This window comes from Sinocyclocheilus grahami, unplaced genomic scaffold (genome assembly GCF_001515645.1).
Source record: "Sinocyclocheilus grahami isolate Dianchi unplaced genomic scaffold, SAMN03320097.WGS_v1.1 scaffold916.1, whole genome shotgun sequence".
Lineage (NCBI taxonomy): Eukaryota > Metazoa > Chordata > Actinopteri > Cypriniformes > Cyprinidae > Sinocyclocheilus > Sinocyclocheilus grahami.
In genome coordinates this window covers 57,096-63,643 of record NW_015506095.1, presented here as the reverse complement: position 1 = coordinate 63,643, position 6,548 = coordinate 57,096, and the positions used below count along the sequence as shown (strand labels likewise).

Sequence of the window (6,548 nt, the reverse complement as noted above, 5' to 3'; positions counted from 1 at the left end):
CATATTGTTCATGCAAATTTGTTGTGTTGACCAATAGAAATCTGCTTGGTTTGAAAGCGACTTCTGAGCGGTGCTCAGTGCACTGCAGCTCACAAATGAATTTCACGTTCACACATTTGACGGCAAGATTGACATATCAAACAATAGTTGTAGGCGCACTTCTCGAAACTAACTCCAATTTGCCACAATTTAAATAAACAGATTTTAAGCAAACAAAATATAACATTTAAATGAGTTAAATATTCATATTAAGGGATCACATTTACCGATCCATTATGCTTTTTTTTTTGACAGTGTTACTTAGGCAGCCATCTCTGTTTTTGTATGGAAAAGAGCAGCTGGGACATTCTGCTAAACTTTTCCTTTTGTGTTCTACGGATGAAGGTAAGTCATACAGGTTGGAAATGACACAATTTAATGATTACATAATGTCTCTTGTGATCGAACTGTTCCTTTAAACCACACCATTTTTACAGAAGCTTGGTTTCAAATTCAACATATTGTCAAAACCCATTGTGTATGAATTATTATTATTATTATTATGTATTGAGTTGAAACTCTGGCTGCAGGGAGGCAGGGTGTGACCCCATGGAGCTCACCTGAAGTGGCTGCGCAGATAAGGGGATGTTTACAAAGTGCCCCCCCCCCAAACCAAACTGTCCGCTGGTCACCTGGTCCCCCACCCCCACCCACTGGAGATAAGAGACGGACTGATTAGCTTCCGTGACATCAAAACGTAATATTGGCCTGCCACCTGCTCTGCTCTCAAACACAGCTTAGACTAAAGCAAACAAAAGGGAGGCTGGAGATAAAGCCGAAGTGACAGCAGCAGCCCACTGCCTGCGCCTTCCAGGCGCACAGACTGAGATCCAGGCCGCCGTTTGAAATATTACGCTGTTTGCACAGGCCTGACTTCCTCCTCGTAACCATGCCTCTTCAGTGAAACGAGAGCATTTAATCACATTCACTGTTATGCATAAGGTTTAGAGAGCAGGATGAAGTAGACCAGCTCTGATTAAACCGCTTAAAAAGACATGTAAAAGTCTTAGCACCTTTAAAGCCGCTAATTGCTCAGTGTGGAAGTCAATAGGCCTCTGGACAATGCTGATGCCACCCTGCTGCTGTAAAGGTATAGAGTGGGACAACAAACCAGAACAGCAGCTGCTCTGCAAGCATTTCAACAGTGAACAATGAGAGCTGCTCCAGGCAGATGCCTGAAGGACCGCTGGACCCCCCGAGGACACGTAGCTCAACATTAATGGCAAACTACAGCCTTGTGATCAGGCTCTGCACCTGTGCCATACCTTAATGCACATCTGCTCAATGTTACTACTGTAAACATTCACGCATGACAAGACGAGGCTTGTCTGAGTCTTGTGTGGTATTTCAATGAACTTTCAATTTTTCATTTACTAAATAAACATTGTGGGCTGTGTCTGAAACCAGTCTTGTGCCGTTAAAGGGTTGGAAATCAAGAACAGATTCTGTTTTTTAAAAAATACTGGAATTGAATGATTTGGTTCGGTTAATGGTTCCTAAACGGTTGCATTCATCCACCAATACAAACAGGTCACTGTATTGATACTCTTGTACTAGTGATTCATGCACCGTTACCGGATTCTAAAGTTCTGATTCTAATTCAGAGAATGAGTGACTTATTCAGAATTACTCAAAACAGTGATTTGTGCTTTTTTTTTTTTACTTCCTTATGTGTCAGTGAGAGCTGGGGTAGGTTTACGAGTTGGACTGCTGTGTGAGTCGCACCATGTGTTTGTAGGAAGGAATCAGTAACGGAACTGAATGCCATGAAAATTATTTGCCTTCAGTGCTTTTGAAAAATAAAAAAGGATCTGGCTCTGAATAGAACTGGTTCTCACAAATCAGTCTCAAATTCATACGTTATCAGTTTAAATTGATCTATTACTCACTCACTCACTCAGTACTGTTGTAATATATATATATATATATATATATATATATAGACAGAGAGAGAGAAAGACATATTACTATGTATATTCACTAACGTTTAAAAGTTTGGAGTTATAATTAGTGCTGTCAAACGATTAATCGTGATTAATCGATTAATCGCATAGAAAATAAAAGTTTTTGTTTACATAATATATGTGTGTTTTCTGTGTATATTTATTATGTACATATAAATACACACACATGCAGTATATATTTTGAAAATATTTACATGTATTTACATGTCTATATTTATATTCATATAATTTATATTACATCCAAATATATTTAATATAAAAACATAACATATTTTTCTGAAATATATGCATGCATGTGTGTATTTATATATACATAATAAATAAACACAGTACACAAACATATATTATGCAAACAAAAACTTTTATTTTGTATGCAATTAATCGTGATTAATCGTTTGACAGCACTTGTTATAATATAAATAATATATAATCTCACCAAGGCTACTTATTTAACCCATGAGGCTAATATTTATTTCATCAAAAATGCAATATAAACAGTAACATTGTGAAATATTATAACATGCTAAAATTACAGTTGCCTTTTTTAATAAAATGTAATTTATTCCCAATGGCAAAGCTGAATTTTCAGCAAGCATTACTCCGGTCATCAGTCTTTACTGATTTGCTGTTCAAAATTCATGTCTTCTTATTGTCAATGTTGAAAACAGTTGTGCTGAATGCGGATTAATATTTTTATGGAAACCATGATACATTTTTGTCAGGATTCTTTGAAGAATAGAAAGTTAAAAACAACAGCATTTATTTGAATTAAAAAATCTCTTGTGATGGAGCCAATAACCTCATGGTTAGTGTGTCGATACATAGTGCAACTGTGCTCGCGGGCGACCCGAGTTCGATTCCCATCTCGAGGTCCTTTGCTGATCCCGCTCCCCTGTCACCACCCAATGATTTCCAGTCTGCTCTCTACTTTACTGTCCATTAAAGGCATAAAAGCCCATAAATATAACCTTAAAAAAATCTCTTGAAACTCTTTTCTTAAATTGTATCAATTTAATACATTCTTGGTGAATAAAAGTATTAATTTCTTTCAAACAAAAATGATACATATACATATATATTAGTGCTGTCAAACGATTAATCGCGATTAATCACATCCAAGTTTTTGTTTACATAATATATGAGTTTGTATATGTTGTATACAATGTATTTAAAATATGTTGTTTATATATTAAATATATTTATATATAATATAAAATGTTATAATACAAACATATAAATGTATATCCATGTAAATTTGTATGTATACATAATAAATAAACACAGTACACATACATATATTATGTACCCTCATGTTTTGTTCCTACACTGAAAGTCTATTCCATCAAATCTTAGAAGATCCAAAAAAGGTCACAATGACCTTTTGAAGAGATATGATCGTTATATTTGATGAACATATTTAATTTTGTATTTATTATTATTATTATTAATATTTATCTTTTATTCACATACAAACATACATACATACATGGAGCACATCAACACAGAAGCCCGTGCATGCCTTTTGGGTCTTCTAAGTTTTGGTTGCATGGTCTTTTAATCTTCTACATTTATTTATTTATTTATTTATTCTAAAGTCATACAGGTTTTGGAAAGGCATGAGGGTGAGTAAATGATGACATATTTTTCATTTTTGTGTGAACTATCCTGTTAAGTCATAGCTAATATGATCTAAATGGTCAACAACACTTGAACATTCACATAAAACCATGGTTTAATGTTGAAACCCTTATGTTGTTCTCAACCTGTATGACAGACTTTCTTCTATAGAACATAAAAGAAGTGTTCCAAAAGTGGTTTTTTTTGTCCATACAATGAAACTTAATGGCATACAATGTTAGTTTCATAAATAGGAAACAAATAAATAATAAATAATTATAATTTTCAGGTGAACCACTACATTCACTGTTCCTTACTGCTGGAATGATTTCCCAATCCTACCGGAACAGCCGAATCCATTTTCAAGAAACGGCTAAAAACACATCTCTTCCATGAGCACTTAACTTTCTTCTGCTGACATTGACTTTTATTTCTTTCTTTATTGATTTAATCTCATAACTTTCAAAACTGGAATTGGCGTTTTCATCTAGCATTTTTTATTTAAATTTTTTCCCACAAAGATGTTTCATCAACTGAACAATTGGCATGTTGTTAAACAACAGTACAATCCACTGAATGCACAGTATTTCTATCCCTCACAACCTTATTTTAATTCCAGTCAAAAGTTAAAAATGGAGCTACCCTGACTAAGGTCTATTGTTAGCACTTCTCATGACAAGGTGAAGTCAGTTTGATGAAATATCACAGGCCAGAAACATTCATAGTCAAAGGTGAGTGAAGAGTGAAGCCCAACTCACAAAAGAAGTCAGGTTTCCGTTGGTCAATGTCAAATTTCAGCCTGCCGTGGTGTTAAATTCCTAAACACGTTGATTCCTATTCTGATTTTGAAAATTTGCTGAACAACAGTAAATATGACTGCGCCTTCACTGCCTCCTTAAAGGTAGGGTAGACAATTTCGGAGAGGCTAGATTTGAAAGCATAAGGTCCCACCCTCCCTGCAAATCACTCTCCAAAGCCACACCTCCTCCAAAACACATGAACGTGCTCAGGCAAACCAGAGGCTAACCAGTGTCACAATGAGAGACGGCATTGGTGGAGGATTGAACGCAACGCTGTCAGATTACCACGTCTCCCTCACCGGTGAGAAAACCTTACAGTACAAAGCGCATAATATTACAACAATAACGCCTTCTATTCTTCCTCGGTCTGCAATAATGTAACGGAACGCCCTGATGACGAATCATGTCTGCGCAAACATACAGTAGGTGGTAGGACAGCTTATCGTAACCCTTTGTGTTGTATTCCTCATTTCTAAGGCACTTTGGACAAAAGTGTCTGCTAAACGAATAAATGTCATGTAAATGGAAACGTGAGTGCATGACAATAGGGTGGAGTCAAACTCAGGTTTGGACCTAGCAATCGAACCAACTGCAAAAACGGCCTGTCTTTTTTAGGTATGTTACAAAATAACACACATTACCACAGTTGTTTTCTAGAAGACTCCAAACCAAGCCCAGTTAAAACGGGTGAGCATGCGAGTGTACAAACAATACTTTCAGAAAGGCCGAGGCGGCGCAAATGACTCACCCTGAGCTGTTGCATTTCTCCGAAGGATTTGAGTCTGACACAAACAGCTTGGCTTAGATATGCATCTACGTCTTCCAGGGAAAGCTGTCTCGCCTAGATCCAGGAGCAAACTGTGTTTTTATTCTACATGCAAGCTGTGAAAATCACACTCATGTATACACAACAAGCATCAAGTGTCACCACACACACATCTGTACACAATGCAAGGGTATGCGAGTTGTCTGATAAGGACTACACACTATAAACAGTGTTGAAGAGACACCGCTGAAACTCTTTTGAAATGCAATGAGGCCACATCATTAATAAATAAAGGCTAACAGAGCATACATGGTGCTCGATTGGACCTGAACAAAGCCATTTGTTTACATTCAAGCGAAAACCTCAGTGGTCCGTGGCATCAACGATGCAAAGTTAACACACCTGAATGGCGATGTAGGTTACAAGACAAATCACAGCATTCAAAGCGCTTCAGCTCTTCAGTAAACTCATACAGGTCAAAGATATCCAGGAGTGTTGATGTTTGGACTGCTTTCACCTCTGGGTCCGTCCTAAACCACAGAGCCATCAAATCAGGGGGCCCTTGATCAACTTGTCTGAGAGTAAATTAAAGGGATAGTTCACCCAAAAATGAAAATTTGCTGTTGATTTACCCACCCTCAGGCCATCCAAGATGTAGGAGACTTTTTCTTCAGTAGAACAGTAAAGAAGATTTTTAGCTGAAACGTGGTCCTTTGTGATTCATAAAATGCAAGTCAGTGGCTACCAGTTTTTTTATCAAGGAACATGAAATGAATACCCATGGCTCCTGATGGTTTATTGAGGTGCTGTGAAGCGAAACGATCAGTCTGTGCAAGAAACTGGACATCATTTACAACATTATTACCTGTAATCCAGAGCCTTTTGCCACCTACATTATCGAGCAGGAAACACTCTGCCCGTGTGTGCTTTTCTAGCACTGCCTGAAACATGGAAACACTTAGTAAGAGAACAAACAAAGCCATGTTACTTCTGGTGGGCCTGTTGCTTTTGTTAAATACAGTAGTAGGGTCCAAAAGTTAAAGTGTTTCTTTTTCTGCATTTTCTATCATTTTATTACTCATTTTTAGAAGAGAAATTATATTACCAGCATGAAAAGTTCTAGATGTTATGTATTTAATTCATACCATGCGATTCAAAATGATAAAACTTTGTTTAATTGCATGTTTAAATTAGATTTTAAATCCCATATTTTCAATGTGTCCGCAAACATTTGGACCCCACTGTGCATTTTTTCTTTTTACCTGTAATATGTCACCCGGTTTGCCCATCAAACACACAGACTCAGGAACGAGACGGCTGCTTTCTAACCAAGGGGATGTTTGGCCTGGAAGTATATATACA

The 6,548-nt window shown here is 36.9% G+C and overlaps 1 protein-coding gene across 1 annotated transcript in view; it reads right to left on the bottom strand.

Annotated features, from left to right (window-relative positions):
- Window positions 1–5,658, bottom strand: part of LOC107564222 (constitutive coactivator of peroxisome proliferator-activated receptor gamma-like) — a 16,209-nt gene extending 10,551 nt beyond the window's left edge. Inside the window, exons 1-2 of the mRNA XM_016249230.1 lie at window positions 5,589–5,658; window positions 5,169–5,261 (exon numbers count right to left, since the gene is read on the bottom strand). The gene's annotated coding sequence lies outside the window, so the exon portion shown is untranslated. The remainder of the gene's footprint in view (window positions 1–5,168; window positions 5,262–5,588) is intronic.
- Window positions 5,659–6,548: the final 890 nt, after the last annotated feature.